This window comes from Suricata suricatta, chromosome 8 (assembly GCF_006229205.1).
Source record: "Suricata suricatta isolate VVHF042 chromosome 8, meerkat_22Aug2017_6uvM2_HiC, whole genome shotgun sequence".
Lineage (NCBI taxonomy): Eukaryota > Metazoa > Chordata > Mammalia > Carnivora > Herpestidae > Suricata > Suricata suricatta.
Genome location: NC_043707.1, coordinates 108050454 through 108071905, shown reverse-complemented (window position 1 = coordinate 108071905; position 21452 = coordinate 108050454). Strand labels below are relative to the sequence as shown.

The window sequence follows — 21452 nt, the reverse complement described above, 5'->3', positions numbered from 1 at the left end:
ATAAAGGGGAACTGAGAACATGGAGGGGAGCCCTGCTGTGACCACTTCTTACCGATAAATCTGTTCTCAAAGTGTCTGTTATGGGCTGAATTTTGTCTCCTTCAAATTCATATGTTGAATTCCTAACCCTAGCTAGCAGCCCTAGAAGACCAGTACATTACCCTTTGCCTCTAGAAGCACAAGAAGGCATCCTCTTTGTAGTTATATCACTTTTAAAGCAAAAAAAAAAAAAAAAAAAAATCAAACAAAAGCCTTTCTGTCCCTGGTTGGCTTGTAGGAAGGCCACGAAGTTAGTAAAAATACCTATATTTCTACTCTGTTAATGAAGCAAAACTGCCTTCATTTCCAATTACCCTTCATTCAGCCACAACACTCTTCAACAATACCAGCTAAGTATTTTGTAATCACAGACATGAATTCTACCTTCTTCTCTGTTTGAATCTACATGAAAAACATTCCAAGGCCTGTTTTATGAAATGATTTGTAAAAAGTTTAAATAATATTACGTTTCCTGTTACTTAGCTCATTCAGTGCAGTGATGGTCGGAGGCTCCTCCTTCAGCAGGTGCCTACAAACAGCACAACCAGCTTGCCTGCGTAGCCGAGAAGGCCCACAGTGCTCTTGTGAAAAACATTACAGTTATGGTGCCCTGAGCCTGCCACATGGCACATACTATCTCTGCATGGGAACAGCATCTCTACAATATCCAAGAAGTAGTTGTTTTCAAGAATTCCAGGGACGCCTGGGTGGCTCGGTCGGTTAAGTGGCCGACTTCAACTCAGGTCATGATCTCACAGTTTGTGGGTTCGAGCCCCGCATCAGGCTCTGTGCTGACCATTTGCTCAGAGCCTGGAGCCTGCTTATGATTCTGTGTCTCCCTCTCTCTCTGACCGTCCACCGCTCACCCTCTGTGTTTCTCTCTCTCAAAAATTAAAAAAAAAATGTTAAAAAAAAGAATTCCAGACATACTACAATTTCACAGATACACTCTTTATTGGGTGTGATTGAAAATTTCCTCTTTTCCTTTCATGCATAAGAATACAATAGGCCTATGATTAATGGAATTCCCTAGTCAAAAAATGTGTTTGGGTATCTATTTTTTTTGCATTTAAATTAACATTATTCATATGTATGAGGTACTAGAACCACATGAGTCACTTAACAAGTCTTGGTCAGTGGTGCTTCCAGAGACACGGTGAGTAGGGGAAACACATCAAAATTAGAGTGACTATTCCATTGGGGTCAAATCACTACCACTTTACATGTAATCAACCTGCCCCAAGGTGCCTGGCTGTCCCCAAGTGCAAATGGCTAAAGTTTAGTCACTTTGCTGACAAATTGGGCAAGAGTAATGACAATAAACATATTCAAGCTTGGTAAAGGGAAGTCTGTGTCATTGAGCTGATTTTATTTGTGAATCCAGGGGCACCTGGGTGGCTCAGTCAGTTAAGCATTGGGTTTCGGCTCAGGTCATGATCTCATGGTTTGTGGGTTGGGCCCCGCATCGGGCTCTGTGCTGACAGCTAGCTCAGAGCCTGGAGCCTGCTTCAGATTCTGCGTCTCCCTCTCTCTCTGACCCTCCCTTGCTCGAGCTGTCTCTCTCTGTCTCTCAAAAACACAACAAAACAAAACAAAGCATTTATTTGTGAATCCATTGAGCAAGTTCTGGGGGCAGAGACTGGCTGACACCCACAGAACAGGTCTTCTTGTCCACCAGATTATGAAAAATCTCCTCCATTTGGAAGATTCACAAGATGCACAAATACTTTCATAATGTGGGCCCATTTTAAGAGGGTCTTAAATCTATCTACATACTTCTCCAGTCTTCCTTGTCATCCATTTTCTTATCTTGCCCCTTCCAAGTCCCTGACCATACAGCTAACAATTCGTCACCCTTTTTGTAGCACTGTAGGACCTTATCTCAGGTCAGCTCTCCTAATAGGGAAAATGGACAAGATGAGCTACCTGAAGTTCTACCCACTAGAAGCTTTTTTCTTCTCTACAGTCCTTCAAGGACACTCTGACTGTAATATAATGCCCCACAGAGTATAATAGTATACTTTCAGCCACCACCAGTGTCCTGTGCTGAGTATTCTGTAGAAAGGCTAAAAGCTTTCCCTCTTAGCTTACTGATGGCAGGAAGCTCTCAGTGAGGTCCTAGGTTTAGGCTGAAGATGGATGGCATATGAGAGGCATGGACATACTGGGAATGGAAGCAGCCCATGCAGCTTCCCTGTATATTCAGACTTGGGCCTGGCCTTCTAAGTACCACTTCTAATTGATGGATGGGGTGCACTCTATTTCATGGTTTGGGATCAGTTTAGGCTGTATAGTCACCACATATTTCATGGTTAAGTGTTTTTATACTGTCCAAGAGTCCAAGAGCAAGTCAGGTGCTAGTTCTCAAAAGAGCCATTTGTTGAAGAGGCACTTTCTAAATGATACTCTATCAGGGCAAAGCTAACTTCACCTGGCAATTTCAAATGATTGTCCTGGTGGCCTCCACGTACATATGTTTCTATCACATCAGAGTATCTCAAACCAAAGGCCACCAGCCCCCTCTTTACTTTGCTCTAACTTGTCAAATATGAGATTCGTATGTCTCGATTCCCACCCACCCCCATCTGCTCCCCTCACCCACTGATGAAAAAAAAAAAGACAAAGAAAAAAAGGATGAAGTGTTAGAGAGCCCTTTGGGAAATTTTCCTATATTGGGCTCTGGATTCCATAAAACTGCCGTGTAAGTATTTATCCTTCTCACGGGAAGCATATGGATTAACGGACTGTGACAACTGTCTTTTATTTTTCCATAATATTTTAACTTCTATCTGTTTAAAAGGCTTTCAAGACCAAAGAAAGTAACTTAGAGAAAGCAATTTATATTATAAAACTTTTATTTGATCTAACACTTGATCTTGCTCTTTTGAGTTCAATGGCTTCACCTGAGGAGATGTGAGTGAGAGAATTCATGCCGTTTTATTATGGAAAGTAGGGAGATTGGAATCATAAGCCTCCCTGCACCTATCACCCAGCTTCACTGGTTATCAACATCCTGTTCTTCTTATTTATATTTTGTCTTCCTCATCACTAGTTCTTTTTCTTTTGCTAGAGGACTTTATTTTTCTAAACATGTTACTCTCTTTTTAAAGTTTATGTATTTATCTTGAGAGAAAGAGAAAAACTGTGTGAGTGGGGGAAGCGGCAGAAAGAAAGGGAGAGAGAGAATCCCAAGCAGGCTCTGCACTGTCCGTGCAGGTTGATGTGGGGCCCAAACACAAACCATAAGTAAGATCATGACTTGAGCTGAAGTCAGACGCTTAATCACCCAAGCATCCCTGAGAGATCCAAGACATCATATCATTTCACTTCTGTAAAAAGCTCTTAACACATACAGAATAATTTTATAACCACATCGTAACCATAATTTTGTTATCATACCCAGCAGAATGAATAATTCCTTAATTCATCTCAAAATCACTCCACATTCAGTCTTTCCCAGTTGTCTCAAATTGTTGTTTTTTAAAATGATTTTTTATTTTTGAGAGAGAGAGAGAGAGCGCATGTGTGAGCAGGAGAAAGGCAGAGAGAGAGGGAGATACAGAATCCAAAGCAGGTTCCAGGCTCTTAGCTGTCAGCACAGAGCCCAGCTCAGGGCTTGAACTCACAAACCTTGAGATCATGACCTGAGCTGAAGTCAGATGCTTAACCAAGTGAGCCACACAGTTGCCTCTCAAAATGTCTTTTTATAGTTGGCTTATTTAAATCAGGTTCTAGTGGTGCCTGGATGGTTCAATGGGTTGAACGGTTGAGCAACAGACTCTTGATTTCAGTTCAGGTCAAGATCTCAGGGTCATGGGATCAAGCCCCATGTCAGGCTCCATGTCAGGGATTCTCTTTCCCTCTGCCCTTCTCTGCTTGCTCTCTCTCTCTCTCTCTCAAATAAAAAAAAAATTAGGGGTGCCTGGGTGGCACAGTTGGTTGGGCGTCCAACTTCAGGACATGATCTCAAAGTTTACTAGTTTGAGCCCGGGTCAGGCTCTGAGTGGTCAGCCTGCTTCTGATTCTGTGTCTCCCTCTCTCTCTGTCCCTCCCCCACTTGCACTCTGTCTCTCTTTCTCTCAGAAATAAATAAACATTAATTTTTTAAATAAAAAATTATATCGGGACCTAAATATAATTACATATTGCATTTGGTTGGTACATATCTTTAGCTTCTCTCTTTTTTAAAAAAGTTAAATACAGGCTTTCTATTGATGTAATTTGTATTTTCCCCTAGTTCCTAAAATAGGCATTAAATTTCTTTCTTTCTTTTATTTTTGTACTTTCATTAGCATTTTCAATAGTAGGTGTGGGACTTGAAAGGTGGAGAGGCTGTCCCCAGAGGATGCCCCAGGCTCGAGGCTGATGAGGCTGATTCTTCCATACATGTGCGAGGCTCTGTTTGCTCTTGCCACAAGTTGTAGGCTCTGTGCCTCTCCCTCTGTCAAAAACTTGTCCTTGTGTTGCTGGCTGGGGACACACTGAGGGCAGAAGTCTGAGCGGGGAAGGCGGGAAAAGTAGATGAGGATCATGATGTCCAGCATGAGCAGGATACTCAGCAGAAAGGCAGGCATTAAATTTCTAAACAGAACAACAACAACAAAAAGAGCCTTAGCTGGAGAGCCACATATTAGACATTCAGACTGAACTATTGGTAAATGAGTAAATGAATTTTAATAAATTAGAGTTGCACATTCAGAACAGAATTGTAGCTTTTTTTTTTTAGTTTTTAAAGAATCTCTTTTATCATGAGGTAAAAAGATCCTTTTTTTAATGTTTGTTTATTTTTGAGAGAGAGAGAGCGTGAGCGAGCGTGAAAGTGGGGGAGGGGCAGAGAGAGAGGGAGACACAGGATCAGAAGCAGGCTCCAGGCTCTGTGCTGACAGTGGGGCTGAAACCCACAAATGGAGAGATCAAGACCTGGGCTGAAATTGGACACTTAACTGACTGAGCCACCCAGGTGCTCCTAGACCTGTAGCTTTCAGTTAGAGACATGTGAACCAAAGGCAAAAACCTGCCAAAATTAAGACAGGTTTTTTATTGCCATTTGTTTGTTTGTTTGTTTGTTTATATTTATCTTTTACTGTCCAGTCAAGAAAGCAAAACTTTATTGAGCCTCTGGGGTTTTGTGACTCTGGCAGGAAGTCCCCCTGCTGGCCAAGGAAGAGCCTGTGCAGGTGCCTTATTTGACCTTCTTCGGGCCAGGTCGTTGGTGTGGCCGCACTCTTGCAGGCAGGTGACAGCGCAGGGGAGCACTTGCAGCAGATCATCTTGTCGCAGTTGTATTTCTGGGCCAGCCGGCGGAGGGAGGGCTTGATGCCACCTCGCAGGCAGAGCACCCAGAGCAGGGTGGTCTCTGGATAGTGTGGTCTGAGAGAGGGCGGCCATCCTCCAGCTGTTTGCCCCACGAAAATCAGATGCTGCTGGTCAGGCAGAATGCCCTCCTTGTCTTGGATTTTGGCTTTGACATTCTCAGTGGTGTCACTGGCCTTGACCTTTAGGGTGATCATCAGGGTCTTCACAAAGATTTGTGTGTGTGCAGTTGCCACCAGGCTGCCTCATTGGAGAGGAAGAGTATTTTTTTTTTAAATATAATTAATGTCAAGTTAGCTAAATATAGTGTATACAGCGTGCTCTTGGCTTCAGGAGTAGATTCCCATGATTCATTGCTTCCATAAGCACCCAGTGCTCATCCCAACAAGTGCCCTCGTCAATGCCCATCACCCATTTTCCCCTCTCCTCCACCCCTCCATAAACCCTCAGTTTGTTCTCTGTATTTAAGAGTCTCTTATGGTTTGCCTTTCTCTCTGAAACTACTTTTTTCCCCTTCCCTTTCCCCATGGTCCTCTGCTAAGTTTCTCAAATTCCACATATGAATGAAAACATATCTGTCTTTCTATGACTGACTTTTTGCAGTTAGCATAATACCCTCCAGTTCCATGCATGTTGTTGCAAATGGCAAGATTTCATTCTTTCTCATTGCCATGTAGTACTCCATTGTATATATAAACCACATCTTCTTGATCCATTCATCAGCTGATGGAAATTTGGGCTCTTTCCATGATTTGGATATTGTTGAAAGTGCTGCTATGAACATTGGGGTACATGTACCCCTGTGAATCAGCACTCCTGCAACTTATTTTTTAAAAAATATTTACAACACAATATGTGTCTGCTCCCTGTTTTGCTGAGAGTTCATAATCAGAATTTTTTTGTTTTCTTAAAAGTTTTAGTATTTCGGGATGCCTGGGTGGCTCAGTCGGTTAAGTGTCCAACTTTGGCTCAGGCCAAGATCTCACAGTTTGTGAGTCTGAACCCCACAGTGGGGTTCTGTGCTGACAGCTTGGAGCCTGGAGCCTGCTTCAGATTCTGTGTCTCCCTCTCTTTCCACCCTTTCCCTACTCACATTCTGGCTCTCTCTCTTCCAAAAATAAATAAACAGTAAAAAAATTTTTTTTATTTTTAGTATTTTTGCCAGCTGAGAAATAATGCTGTAGTCAGTGGTCAAAATTGGTACCTCTTCTCTTGAACCTCTCTGTGTCTTATCTATGATACTGATGGTCATGAGTGCACCAGAAAATCTGGCATAAACCATCACCCCCAGGAACTGTGTATAACGGGAGCCCCCAGCCACTTCAGCAGCTGAGCTCCAAGGGGGCCACCATCTTGCTGGGGCTGAACTTTACCACTTTTAAGACTCTTAATCAACAGAATGACCACTCTTTCTTTCTTCTTTGTTTCTGGTTTCATCTTGGTTTTGCTTTATGCCACTTATTTATTTAAGAAACTGGTTAATTTGTCATGTGGGATTTCTCACATTATGGATTTGGATTTGTAATCTTATGATGTGATTTAACACATTTTTCTACCCTCTCCGTATTCTGTATAAACTGATATCTACATCTGGAGGCTTGATGATTTTTGTTTTTGTCAAGAATACTTTGGGATGCCTGGGTGGCTCCGACTTTGGATCAGGTTATGATCTCACATTCGTGGGTTCGAGCCCTGCATCCGGCTTGGGGCTGACAGCTCAGAGCCTGGAGCCTGGAGCCTGCTTCTGATTCTGTGTCTCCCTTTCTCTCTGCCCCTCCCCCTCTCATGCTCTGTCTCTCTCTGTCTCAAAAATAAATAAAACATTAAAAAAAAGAATACTTCATAAGTAGTGCTTTATAGGTTCTACCACATCAGATCAGAAGGCACGGGGCATTGTTCAACCTGCAGTGATGTTGAGTTAATCAGTGGGTTCAAGAGTTTTCAGCCTGGTTTAAAGTTTCCACCCAATACTTGTAATAATAATTGATGATCATTGCCTAGATCCATTATTTCATAAAGGAGAGCAAAATGGTGATGTTTTTATTTCCACCATTTTTTTTTACATTTATTAGCTATGGTTTTTCCACAAATTACTTTCTCTCATCTTCGATTCCAATAGCTTGAAATACAGGACTTGCAGGAAAAGCACCTGGATCTTTCCCTTCAAAAAAATCAACTTTCAGAATAATGAGATGCTACTTTAGTAAAGTCCAGGGGTAACCAATGAGGTTTTTGGTTTTTTAAGGTACTATATTTTGGGGTGGACTTATTATGCAGCAATAGATACTCAAAACAGTGAGTCACAAAGGATCAGCATGTAGTGATGAGGTTTCAAAAACCTATTATCATGAACTCATGGATTTTTATATCTTCCAAGTGATTTCATTCTTTGTAGTCAATACTTTTCTTGATGCTGAAATTGTATATAATTGTGTGTGTTTTTTTATTTTCCTTTTATTATTACATAAAAAGCATACTACTATACATACCTTTTTGCATACCACCTTTTTCACTTTTCTCCTGGAGATCACTCTTCAGCAATATATAGAGATATTCTTCATTCTTTTTAGAAATCAGTAGTACTCCAGTGTATGTAGGTATTATGGTTTATCCACCTGTCCTGTCCTCTACAGAAAGACATGCTGGGGATGCCCAGCTGGCTCAGGCCATAGAGCATGTGACTCTTAGTCTCAGGGTCCTGAGTTCAAGCCCCACATTGGGAGTGGAGCCTACTGTAAAAATAAAGAAGATGGGGATGAGGGCGAGGGAAAGGGGGGTGATGGGCATGGAGGAGGGCACTTGTTGGGATGAGCACTGGTGTTATATGGAAACCAACCTGACAATAAACTATAATTAAAAAAAAAGACATGCCGGCTGTTTGCAATTTTTTATTATTACAAAATAGGCGGCAAAAAATAGCCTTGAGCCTCCATCATTTCAAGGGTTTGCCATTTTATCTCAAGTATATATACCTAGAAGGGAGGTTGCTTGGACAAAGGGCAAGTGCACCTGTAATTCTGCTAGCTGTTGTCACACCTGGCGTCAGGGTTGTACCATTTTCATCCCCATCAGCAGCACATGAAAATACCTTCTTCTCTGCAATCCCACCAAGTCGGTGTGCGGTCAAGTTCGGGACTTCTGCAGATCTGATAGATAAGTGATCATATCTCAGTTCAGTTTAAATATGTATTTGTCTTATTTTGAGAAAGGTTAAGCATCTTTCCATATGTTTAAGAGCATTTGTATTTATTTTTCTATAATTTTTTCATTTTTCTACTAGGATTTGAGTTTCTTTTCCTTTTTAAAATTTCTTAATGTTTATTTATTTTTTAAATGTTTGTTTTTGAAAGAGCAAGCAAGGGAAGGGCAGAGAAAGGGGGTTGTCAGAGGATCCGAAACAGATTCCATGGTGACAGCAGAGAGCCCGATACGGGGCTTGAACCCACAAACCGCGAGGTCATGACCTGAGTCGAAGTTGGACGCTTACCCAACTGAGCCACCCAGGCACCCCTTGAGTTTCTTTTCAATATTTAGAAAAATTGTATATATCAGGGATATTGGCCTTTTGTGATATTAGTTACAATTTTGTCCCATTTTTTAAGTTAACTTTTTACATTGCTGATGGTATTTTGGGCAGCCATTTAAGTTTTTTTTTTTTTAATTTTAGCTAGACAAATTCACCTGTTTTTCTTTTATTGATACCAGATATGGAATCATAGTCAGGAAAGTCCTCCTCCTTCCTAGGTTTTAAAGAAATTGACCTATATTTTCTTCTAGTATTTGTATGATTTAATATTTTTTACATTTAGATATCTGATCCTTTGGAATTTATCCTAGTAAAAGGTGTGTGGAATGGATCCAATTTTACCTTTATCCAATGGCTATCAGTTTTCCAATGCCATTTGCTTATCAAACACTAAATTTCCATATACATTTGGAATCTATCTTTGGATTTTATATCTTCTTCCATTAGCCATATGTCTGTTTATGCACCAATAACATAATGTTTTAATTACAGGGGCTTTATAAATGTTTCGGGGTAGGGCTAGTCCCCCATTGCTATGTTTTGGGGATAAGGAGGAGATTCCTGGCTAGTCTTGTATTTATTTTCCAAAATAACTTTATAATGTCTGACTCCAGAAAAAGAAAATAATAACTTGGATATTTTTATTGGGATCACATTAAATTTATAAATTTTAACTTGGAGAAAGTATCTTTCTGATATCGATTCTTTTCTGATAAAAAAAATATGGCATCTTTTTCCATTTTTTCAAGTCTACTTTTTGTCCCATAAGAATGTTTTATGGTTTTTCTCATGTAGGTTTTACACAATTCTCATTAAATCTGTGCTGCATTTTGTTTTATTTTGCATATGCTATTGTAAATGGGATCTGAGATCTTCTCCATTCTTTTTTCCAAGTGGTTACTATTGTGACTGTCTTCCCAGAGGTGATGAAAACTTTATTTCTGTACGTTAATTTTATATCTTTCTACTTTACAAAATCCTTTTACTATTTACAGGAGGTTTTTCACTCATTACAAGTTTCTTAGAAACATATCATATGCACATGTATATAATTTTATCTCTTCTTTTTAAATTCTTATGCCTCTTAAGGTGCCTGGGTGACTTAGTTGGTTAAGCTTCCGACTCTTAATTTTGATTTAGGTCATGATCCCAGAGGGTCGTGGGATTGAGCCCCATATTGGCTCTGGGCTGACAATGCAGAGCCTGCTTGGGATTCTCTCTCTCTCTCTCTCTCTCTCTCTGTCTCTCTCCCCCTCTGCCCCTCTTTCCCCTTTGTGCTCTTTCTCTCTCAAAAAACAAAACAAAATAAAACAATTCTTATGCTTCTAATTGTTTTTTTTAATTAAAATAGTGACCATCCTTGTCTTATTTCTGATTTTTGCACTGAGTTCCAACACCAATTATCTGATATCAACTGAGTGTCCTACAATTCAGTTTAGTTCTGACAACAACTACCCACAGTTAGTGAAAACTACATAGGTTAAGGTTCTCAGTCCCGCAAGACTGGCCCCACATCAGATGCTGGTTGAAAGTTCGGGGTGATGTTCCAAAGCCACCTGCACTTCTGTTTTGTGGCTACATCTTCCTTGCTGGGGCTTCTTACAAGCTCCTCAGGTTGGTAATTCACTAGAGCCACTCACAGAACTTAGGAAAGGGCTATATTTACACTTACCATTTTATTATAAAGGATACAAATGAACAGCCAAATGAAGAGTACGCAGGGCAAGGTCCTGAGGGGAACCAGTTAGGCCACAGAGGCTCCATGCCCTCTCCTTACAGAATCTGAGCCTGCTGCCCTGCAAGTCTATCAAGATGTTTACTAACTGGGGAATCTCCCTTGGCCTTGTGGTTCAGGATCATTAAATCATTGTCTGCATGATTGGACTCAATCTGGAGCCCCTCTCCCTTTCCACAAGGGGGTCACTGAGATTTCCAACCCTCTAATCATATGGTTGGCTCCTCTGGCCTCAACCCCTGTCCTGAAGCTACTAACCCCCTCCCATGAATCATCGCTATGAATCATCTTATTAGCACAAACTCAAGGATTGAATTGATAAAGTATTGAGTTTATAAACTCAAGTATCAAGGGACTCATTATGAATAACAAGACATTCCTATGAATTCAGGAAATTTCTAGGGTTTATGAAGCTCTGTGACAGAAACCTGGGTCAAACATCAAATTTATGTTTTATTATATCACAAACAGGAAAGCCTCTAGTGTTTGCCCATTAATATTGATGCTAAATTTGGGGTCAGGACATATAATGGAAGTATCCATCAATTTCTGTTTCACGGAGTCTTTAACACATATGGGCTTTGAAGTTGTCAAATGCCTTTTCAGGATCTATGGAGGTTATCAGTTCATTTTCTTCTTACATGTATACATTTGATACATTATGTTGACAAATTTCCTCTATTAAATGATCTTTGTATTCTGGAAATAAACCCCACATGGTTATGTATTTATTGAATGTGCTATTGAGTTATGTTTGCTAATGCCTTACTCTTTTTATTCTTTAACCATCGATATTATACTTCTTTCACAAAAAGAAATTAGAAGTATTTCTTCACCTTCTATGCTCTAGAATTGTTGAAGTAACATTCAGATGATCTCTTCTTTAAAGATTTAGTGTGAATCCTCTGTGAAGCCATCTTGGCCTGATACTTTTTTGTTGGGTTTCTGTTTTACAAATTTGTATTTCTATGTAATTCTGTCTGTTGAGACTTTATGTCTCAACTGAGGTTAATTTTGGTAAGTTGTATTTATCCAGAAAGTTATCTGTTCCATTAAGATTTTCATATTTATTTGCATAAAATTATACAAATTAGTGGGCTATGTTTTGACGGCCACATATCCCTTATCATTTAACTTGTGTGTTTGTACCTTCTCTCTTAAAGAAATAGCTAATAGTTTGTCTATTATTAGTGTTTTCAAATAATAAGCTACTAGGTATTACTTTTACTGGTTTAGTTATTATTTATTTATTTTTTTTGGTTCACTACTTTTTCACTCTTACCTTTATGCGTTCTTTTGGTTTTCTTTGAAATTTTTCTATCTGTGTGATGCCAACATTTCATTTATTTACTTTCATTTCACTGATACAGGTATCTAAAGTATGAATTTTCCTCTAATACTGGTTTTTACTATAGATAATTTTTTCAGATGTGCTGATCTCATTATTAGTAGTATTACTTTCAAAAATTTAGAGATTTTATTTTCCCTTCCTTGCAGGGATCACTTAAAAGTATGTGCATTAAAAGACACTTTTCTAAGTAGAAGAAACTTGGCTTATTGTTACTATCAGTTGCTAGCATTGCAGTCAGACAGCACTGTGTGTGTTATTTGCATTTTATTGCAGTTTTTCCTTATGGCCCGAGATAAACATATGAACATTCCATGTGCACTTCAAAATCAGGTGTATTCCCTAATTTGGGGATTCAGAGTTTGATATATATCTGTAAGAATTACCACATTGGGGGCGCTGGGGTGCCTCAGTAAGTTGTGTCCCACTCTTGATTTCGGCTCAGGTCATGATTTCCCAGTCCGAGTTCAAGCCCTGCATCTGGCTCTTGGCTGACAGTGCAAAGCCAGGCTGGGGTTCTCCCCGCCCCTCCCCCTTTCCTGCTCTCTTTCTCTCTCTCTAAAAAGAAATAAATAAACTTAAAAAAAACACTTAAAAAAAAAAGAATTGTCACATTGATTTTGTTGTTAGGTCAGAGCAACTCAAACTAGCATCTACTGTGTCACTAAGCACTGAGCAGTTCACCTGATCCTCCTGCTTTGGTAGCAAGACTTTCCCCACGAAGGAAGTGGTGAATTGATTTATATTCTGGAGCAAGCTTCTTATCTCACTGTATCTGGTAACCACAGTTCAGGAACTGGCCCCAGTCCATAACCACATTTTCGTAGCACTGGATTAGGTGTCCTAAATCTTTATTCCTTTTTTTTGGTCCATGTGATTTGTTTTTGACAGAGAGTAAGCTCTTCTCTTGTCTCTGTGTTTCTAGTTCAGCTGCATTTCCTGTAGTTTTTACTTTTATGAAAGTTGATTGCTGTGTTATGAAGCAGATGTATATCTCCATTGTTAATTTATCTATTAGCATTATAAAAAAGCCTTCTTTTTTCTTTTTAATGCTTCCAGGTTGAAATTCTGCCTTGACAGATAAGGTATCAAGGACATGACTCTTGCATTCTTTGTGTTTTATATTTTGCCTAGTATATATTTGTCCATCATTTTATTTTTCAACTTTTTTAGTTTCTTTGTCTTAGGGGTGTCTTATATGTAACAGGGTTAGACTTTGTTCTGATGATTCAAAAATGCTTTTATTTAGTGGGTGAGTTTGCCTTATTTATATTATTGATAGAAACTAACATGTTTTATTATTTTTTAATTAAATTTTATTTTTTAATTTTTTTAAATGTTTTTTATTTATTTCTGAGAGACAGACAGCACGAGCAGGGGAGGGTCAGAGAGAGAGGGAGACACAGAATCCGAAGGCAGGCTCTAGGCTCTGAGCTAGCTGTCAGCACAGAGCCCGACGTGGGGCTCAAACCCATGAACCGTGAGATTGTGACCTGAGCCGAAGCCAGACACTTAACTGACTGAGCCACCCAGGTGCCCCTTTAATTAAATTTAAAAAAATGTTTACTTTTGAGAGGGAGAGAGAAAGAGAGAGAGAAAGCAGGGGAGGGGTGGAGAGAGAGGGAGATGCAGAATATGAAGCAGGCTCCTGGCTCTGAGCTGTCAGCACAGAGCCTGACGCGGGGCTCAAACCATGAGATCATGACCTGAGCCAAAGTCAGATGCTCAACCGACTGAGCCACCCAGGTGCCCCTAACATGTTTTTGTCTTTTTCAATTTAAAATATTTCCCTTTATGGTTATCTGCTTCTCTCTTTCTTTCGAGCTTCAGAAAAATATTTCTTTTGGAATTTAGGGAGTTCCTATATTATTGTTCTAATTATTACCTTCATAATAATAGTTTTGGAAAATACCATTTTCCTTCTTTTTTAAAGATAATAGTCTACTGGTCCTCCACTTTGAGCATTATTAAAATTAACAAGTTACAGCTTCTTCAGCTTCTGCTCCCTCTCCCTGACCTCCAGTTAAAGTAATATATTATTATTACCTCTTAATAACTGTAAGGCGATTGGTGAGCTTACCCGATTTTTCTTATATTCTCCCTTTCTTGGGGCACCCAGGTGGCTCAGCCGTTTATGCATCCAACTCTTGATCTCACCTCAGGTCTTGATCTCAGGATTGTGAGTTCAAGCTCCTCATCAGGCTCCTTGCTGAACACGAAACCTACTTAAAAACAAAAAGACTTGGGGCGCCTGGGTGGCTCAGTTGGTTGAGCGGTCAACTTTGGCTCAGTTCATGATCTCATGGTTCATGAGTTCTAGCCTCGCATTGGGCTCTGTGCTGACAGCTCAGAGCCTGAAGCCTGCTTCAGATTCTGTGTCTCCTTCTCTCTCTGCCCCTCCCTTGCTCATGCTCTATCTCGCAAAAATTAGTAAACATTAAAAATTTTTTAAAAAAGACTTATATTTTCCCTTTCCCCTATTTTTGACATCGCACTTTATCTACATTATCAGAGCATGTAACAAGTACATGCTATTCCATCACCCTTACTCTCGACCTTTGCTGTTAGTTCTACAACTAAATACATTCAGTGTTTACCTCCAATCCTTGTTTTGAAGCTTTTCTAATTATTTCATGGTTGTATGAAGTTCATTCTCTAGTAGATTCCTCAGGAATGATCTCATTTGCTGAGTTTTTGGATGTTCATAACTATTTGTCTATTGCCTTTATACTTTCTGGTCATTTTAGTTGGATATAAAATGCTTGGTCCACATTTTCTTGAGTATTTTAAGTATGTTACTTTATTATTTTCTGGCATAAAGTGTTTCAGTCAAAAACACTGATGCAAACCCGATTTACTTTTACTTATAAGTACTTCAGTCTTCTTGCCTCACCCAAAGTCATTCCCTTGCCTGGGAGAGCCCGCATCTGATGATTGCTTGGGATAGGAGTATAAGGGTCTGGTCTCCTCACTCCATCTAGAGTCATCTCACCTTCAGAGTACCTCAGGGCCAACTGAGGCCTGGCTGGGATTTTATCACAGCCCAACTTCTCCATCTAACTAATATAGCAATGTTAATAATAGAAAAGCCCAAACCTGCTTTTCCCCTTTCCCTCCTCAGGTGTTGGAACCCAGAATATGATCTAACTGATACCATAATATCTCTGTTGCAGAGTATGCTTCTCAAGGACTTAACCCACAGTACCGTTTTCACGAGGGGAGAGGCAGAGTCTTAAAACAACCCTTCATCTCACCTCCACTTACTCTGCTCTTTAGCTCTAAAAAAGCCTATGTATGTTCTCTCCTAGAGATGGAAAGCAAATATGTAACTTCAGTAAGCTGCCTGCTTAAAAGCCCCACCCCCAACTTTGTTTAGAACCCATCTTTGTGGGGTTTCCTTTTTTCTTTTTCCTTTTTCTTAAAGTGTATTTATTTATTTTCAGAGAGAGAGCATGCGCACAAGTGGGGAGGGGCACAGAGAGAGTGGGAGACGAGAATCCCAAGCAGGCTCCATGTTGTCACTGCAGAGCCAGATATGGTGCTCGAACCCATGAACTGTGAGATCATGACCTGAGCTGAATTCCCACACTTAACTGACTGAGCCCTCCAAATGCCCCCCTCCCTTTTAAAGTTAATTTATTTGCTTTCCTTTTTGCTTTCTTTCTTTTTTAATGTTTATTTATTTTTGAGAGAGACACACACACAGAGTATAAGCAGGGGAGGGGCAGAGAGAGAGGGAGACACAGAATCTGAAGCAGGCTCCAGGCTCTGAGCTGTCAGCACAGAGCCCGATGCGGGGATTGAATCCAGGAACCATGAATTCATGACCTGAGTGCAGTCAGACACTTAACCAACTGAGCCACTCAGGTACCCATGGTTTCCTTTTTTCTTAATAAACCTAGCCTTCAGTATCTAAAACAAATTAAGAGCTGAGATAAAATATGAAAGATGCCACCCCTTGCAAGCATGAGCAGAGTAGTGAAAGGTGCCCGAGCCCGACTTCCACTAGTATGACAGCATTTGTGCCCTCGGTGCCTGGCTGCACTTCAGACCCTCCTTTAGCCACCAGACCCCATCACCCCATCACCCCATCGCCCCATCGCCCCATTGCCAAAACCAGCTGTGGGTCTCAGGACTGTTGGGACAATTTAAAACTCTTCCCTTCAAGCAGAGAACAGGAACACCATGAGTGGTATCTGAAGAGTGCTTTGCAATGGTTTTGATGGGGAAAAAGAAAGTAAGACCCTTTTGACCAGTTCTGTCTCTGAGTGTGATTTCAATTCTATCCTATTTGTACAATGTGAAATCAAAGTAGTTGTGTTTATAGAGGGGGTATTCCCTTTGGTATTTTGGTAGACTCTGGAATAAGATCTGCTATATAAAGTTATAATTCCCATTTTCAAATCCACGATTTCATTTTTACACAAAATAATGTTGAGAGACAGTGAGGATTGCTGCTTTCTTTGTTCCTGACTCTAATGGTTAATATTTAGCCATTTAATATGAGGTTTGTGCTTAATTTCTTGAAAAAGGAAAATAGACTCTTTTTTTAAATTAAAAAATACTCATTTTTGAGACAGAGAACAGTACAGAGGGTGTGAGCGGGGGGAGGGTCAGAGAGAGAGGGAGACACAGAATCTCAAGCAGGCTCCAGGCTCTGAGCTGTCAGCACAGAACCCAATGTGGGGCTTGAACCTACGAACTGTGAGATCAGGACCTGAGCCGAAGTTAGACACTTAACCAATTGAGCCACCCAGGTGCTCCCCCCCTCCCAAAAAAGACTATCATAGCTAGGAAATACCCTGGGTCTCTTGTTCTACTTAGCGTTTTTGCCAGAAGTGATTCTTGAATTTCCTCAGCTGCTATCAAATATAATTGTATAATTTTCAAATTAATTTTATTAATTAGGTTGATGGATTTCCTAATTTTGTACTATCTTTAAGGGCCTGAAATAAACTCTATTTTTTAGGTTTATTTTTAGGTGGTTAATAGTTTTTGTTGCTATTGTGAATGGAATCTTATTTGCTATTACATTTTCTAATTGGTTATTGCTGGTATATAGGAAAGCTATTGATTTTTGCATTTTGATCTTGTATGTGGTCACCTTGCTAAATTCTCTTATTAGTTCTAATAGTTTGTCAATTGATTTTTTTAGGTTTTTCTACGTAAGTGATAGTGTCATCTGCAAATAATCACAATTTGCCTTTTTCTTTTTAATGTTTATACCTCCTATTGCTGTCCTTCCCTTCTTGAATTAGAGAGAACATCTGATACCATTTTGAATAGTAATGGTGATAAAGGTCCTTCTTTTCTTGCTTCTGACTTCAGTTGGAATGTGTCTATTGTTTCACCATTAAGTGTGGCATCTGCTGTAGGCTTTTATCATTGTTTTATTTTAAAAAAATCAACATATCACATTAAGTTTGCTAGGAGATTTTTTTTCTTTTAGATCATTGGCGGGCATTGAATTTATTGATATAGTCATATTTAAACTTTTAAATTATGAATTTAATAACTTAAATTGATATATATTCTAATACCAAACTACCTTAGCAATGCTGAGATAAATCCTCTTTGGACATGATGAATTGTTCTTTTAATACACTGCTGGATTTAACTTGTTAACATTTTATTCAGGATTTTTGCTTCATTGTTCAAAGATGGAATCATGTATATATTTTTTCTTGTGTTGTCCTTGTCTAGCTTTGTTTTCAGGATATGCTTGCCAATAAAATGTATTGGGTGGCTTTCCATCTTCTCTTTTTCTTTTTTTGTATCTTATCTTTCTTTTTGGACGAATGACAATTTTATTTTTTTATACTTAAAGACTGATTAAAAATGATTACTAATTCTATAAAGAAAACCCAACATCTCAGTTGAAAAGTATGGTAACTATATTTAGTCACTTAATACAATTTAAGTTTTGTAAAACAACTTGAAAACAGCCATCACGCGTGTTAAATTCCAGTACAGTGGATTCAAGACCAAGTATACATGTTACATGTTACACGCACCAAGGCTGGATTATAAATGGTCACAGCAGACCATTATAAATGGTCACAGCAGAAGCATCGTCGTTACTGTCACCTTCACAGTTCATTGAATACCTTGGAAGATTCATTGGCAATATTTTGGGATGACAACATATTAGAGGCAATGGATTAATCAAACATTCTTTTTTAAAATTTTCTTTAAGTTTATTTATTTATTTTGAGAGAGAGAGTGTGTGTAGGAGCAGAGAGAGAGGGAGAGAGAATCCCAAGCAGGCTCTGCACTGTCAGCATAGAGCCAATATGGGCCTTGAACTCATAAACTGTGAGATCATGACCTAAGCTGAGATCAAGAGTCTGACATTTAATGAACTCAGCCACCCAGGTGCCCCAAGATGAATCAGAACATTCCGAATAATCAGCAAAATCTGCTGATGTTGTAGGAATTGATGCTTTCACAGCTGGGAATTGTGAAGTGGGCATCTGTATTGTAATCCCTTGCCTTATGAGGGACATTGGAGTCCCTACCTTAGCTGAAACAGACACGATTTGTGGCACTGGTGTGCCTACAGTGGGAGTACTTGGGCTGTTAGCAACTGAACCAATATTTAGCCATGGAGCTGTTATTCTTTCTGTAGAAGTAGTTGCTTTTTTTGGTAGAGGCTTAAGTGTGTAGTTTGGAGCAGTCAAGCCATATCGATCAAATGGCAATCTAGGGCCTGAATATGGCTTGATCAATGGAAAAGAGGTTTGATTTCTTTGCCTGACAATATCTAAAAAAAAGTCTCTTGGGGGAAGAGAGTAACAGAGCAACACTGGATTGCCACTTGCACACGATCTACATCAACAATAGCTATCTTAGCATGGCTTGAATAAATTTTTCATCATTTAGAATTGTGGTCACAAATTGTGAAGCTAGCTCCAACACCCGGTTTATAACTCTTGCCTCACATCTGTAATCTCCATACCCTTCAGGATTTCAGCCTTTATCTGTGCATCTTTGTATTTTATATTTACATATTTATTTACTATTGAGAGACCACAAGCAGGGGAGCGGCACAGAGAGGGGGAGATGGAGAGTCTGAAGTGGGCTCTGCACTGACAGCAGCAAGCCCAATATGGGGCTTGAACTCATGAACCATGAGATCATGACTTGAGCTGAAGTTGGATGCTCACTCGATGGAGCCAACCAAGTGCCCTATCTGTGGATCTTTTTTTTTTTTTTAAAGTGTTTTGGGGAACATCTGTGTAGCTCAGTCGGTAAGTGTCCAACTTTGGCTCAGGTCATGATCTCATGGGTTCATGGGTTTGAGCCCTGTGTTGGGCTCTGTGCTGACAGCTCAGAGCCCGGAGCCTGCTTCGGATTCTGTGTGTGTCTCTCTCTGCCCCTCTCCTACTCACTCATCACTCTCTTTCTCTTTCTCTCTCTCTCTCAAAAATAAACATTAAAATTTTTTTTAAGTTTTTTTTTTTAATTTTGAGAGAGAGAGAAAGTATGTGCATACGTGAGCCAAGGGAAGGACAGAGAGAGAAGGGGAGAGAGAAATCCCAAGAAGGCTCTGCACTATCAGCAGAGCCCAATGCAGGACTCCATCTCATGAGATCATGACCTGAGCTGAAATCAAGTGTCTGATGCTTAACCAACTGAGCTACCCAGGCGTCCCGTCTGTGCATCTTTTGGCATGCTCTTGAGAGAAGCTATCTCACCAGACTCCATGACATCCAGTGATCAGACTTTTTGAACTAAATCACCCATGTGAATGTATTTCAGTCCTGATGCAAGTTCTTTGCCTGGCATGGATTTTCTCAACTCTGGGCCCTACCCTCCAGCTCTGCTCCGCCATGTGCCCTGACTGGTGAGCAGAATGTTCAGCCTTTTCTTATCCCCTTAAATTGTGTACTAAGTGAGAATTATGTATTCTTTGAAGGGTTCCTCTCTAGACTCTGATATATTGCTACCTTCATAATTTGAATTGAGAAAAATTTCAATTTCTTATATGCTCTAAAGTTAACTTGAATAAATGAGAAATAATCTGTTCCTTGATGGTCAACTAGAGCTCATCTGTTTATAATTTTCAGCCTGTTACGTTTTAAAATTGTAGCTCAATAACAATATTTTTAGTTTTTCTATGGTTATTGCTGTATTTGGTCTTCTAATTCTTCTTGGAACAATTTCAGCCGCTCATTTTTACTAGAAAACACAACTAGAAATTATGGCCTTAACTGATAAAGATGTTGATATCAGAACAGTCATAAATTTGGTATTTATTTTTGGGCAGTGAAAACCAAGCTAATATCAAAGGCAGCCCTTGGCCTAGCCTGCCGCTAATAGATTATTACCTGCAATCGATTATCACCTGAATGAAAGATGCACTGAAGACAAAGCTTTGGGGGATCAAATGGCTTCTGCTACAGTAAAGCATGAGAGCAGGGGGCTTTGGGAACTACAGTGAAGAGGAGTTTCTTTCTGGACAGAGTAAAGACAAAGAATGTTGAGCTTATTACCCTAAAATTTTGGCTCAAGACAAGTCCCAAACCATTGACTTTCTGTGTCTATGAAAAAAATAATTTCTCTCTTACAGCCATGGGGCTATGTACAATTGAAAATCAAATCCAAAGTGTAGAACTGACAATTCCTGTAGTACAGTATCAGGTGTATTGACAGCTTCGCCAGGTCTCTTGTGTGAACGCTGGAGCACTGACCAGGAAAGGAAGCATTCAGATGACTCGAAGCATCCAAAATCCTAGCCCCTTGACTCTCCCTTGCCAGCAGAAGTTCCTCTTCCTCTGCTGAGGTTGAGTGACTCCTGACAATTCTTGTCAGCAGGAAGAAATAGTGACATAGTTCTGTGGAAGCCTTCTGTTAACCCCTTCTGGTAAATCAAGAATGTGCCAGGACCACAGCATCTTAGATGCAATGAAATAAAACCAACCCCATGAAAATACATTTCAAGGGTGTTTCTGGAGGTTCAGTGTTCTAGTGAGTGTCACATGTCCCCTCTAAAGAACATGTTGCTTTACTTTATGCCCCTCTACCATATGAAAGGGGCAGAATACCATATTTCATTGGTTCACATTCAAAAACAATTTAGTAAAGTAAAATTCACATGTTAACCATTTTAACGTGAACAATTCAGTGGCATTTAGTACATTCACAATGTTTTTTCCTCACACTTTAACATCTCGGGCATGAGAATTTGCTTTATAATTAATGGTATGTTATGGTTTAATTGATAGTGCTTTCTTTAAAAAAAAGACTTTTTAAGAAGTTTTATTTATTTGTTTTTGAGAGAGAGAAAGAGAGAGAGAGAGAGAGAGAGAGAGAGAATCCCAAGTAGGCTCTGCACTGACAGTGTGGGGCCTGATGTGGGGCTTGAACTCATGAACTGTGAGACCGATACCTGAGCTGAAATTAAGAGTCAGACGCTTAACCAACTGAGCCCCTAAGGATCCCTAATTGAAAGTACTTTTAAAAATTCTTCATAGTGGAATGTGAATGAA

At 39.7% G+C, this 21452-nt stretch overlaps 1 pseudogene; it reads right to left on the bottom strand.

Annotated features, from left to right (window-relative positions):
* Positions 1-5130: 5130 nt before the first annotated feature.
* On the bottom strand, positions 5131-19668 carry LOC115297696 (annotated as a pseudogene).
* Between the last annotated feature and the right edge of the window lie 1784 nt (positions 19669-21452).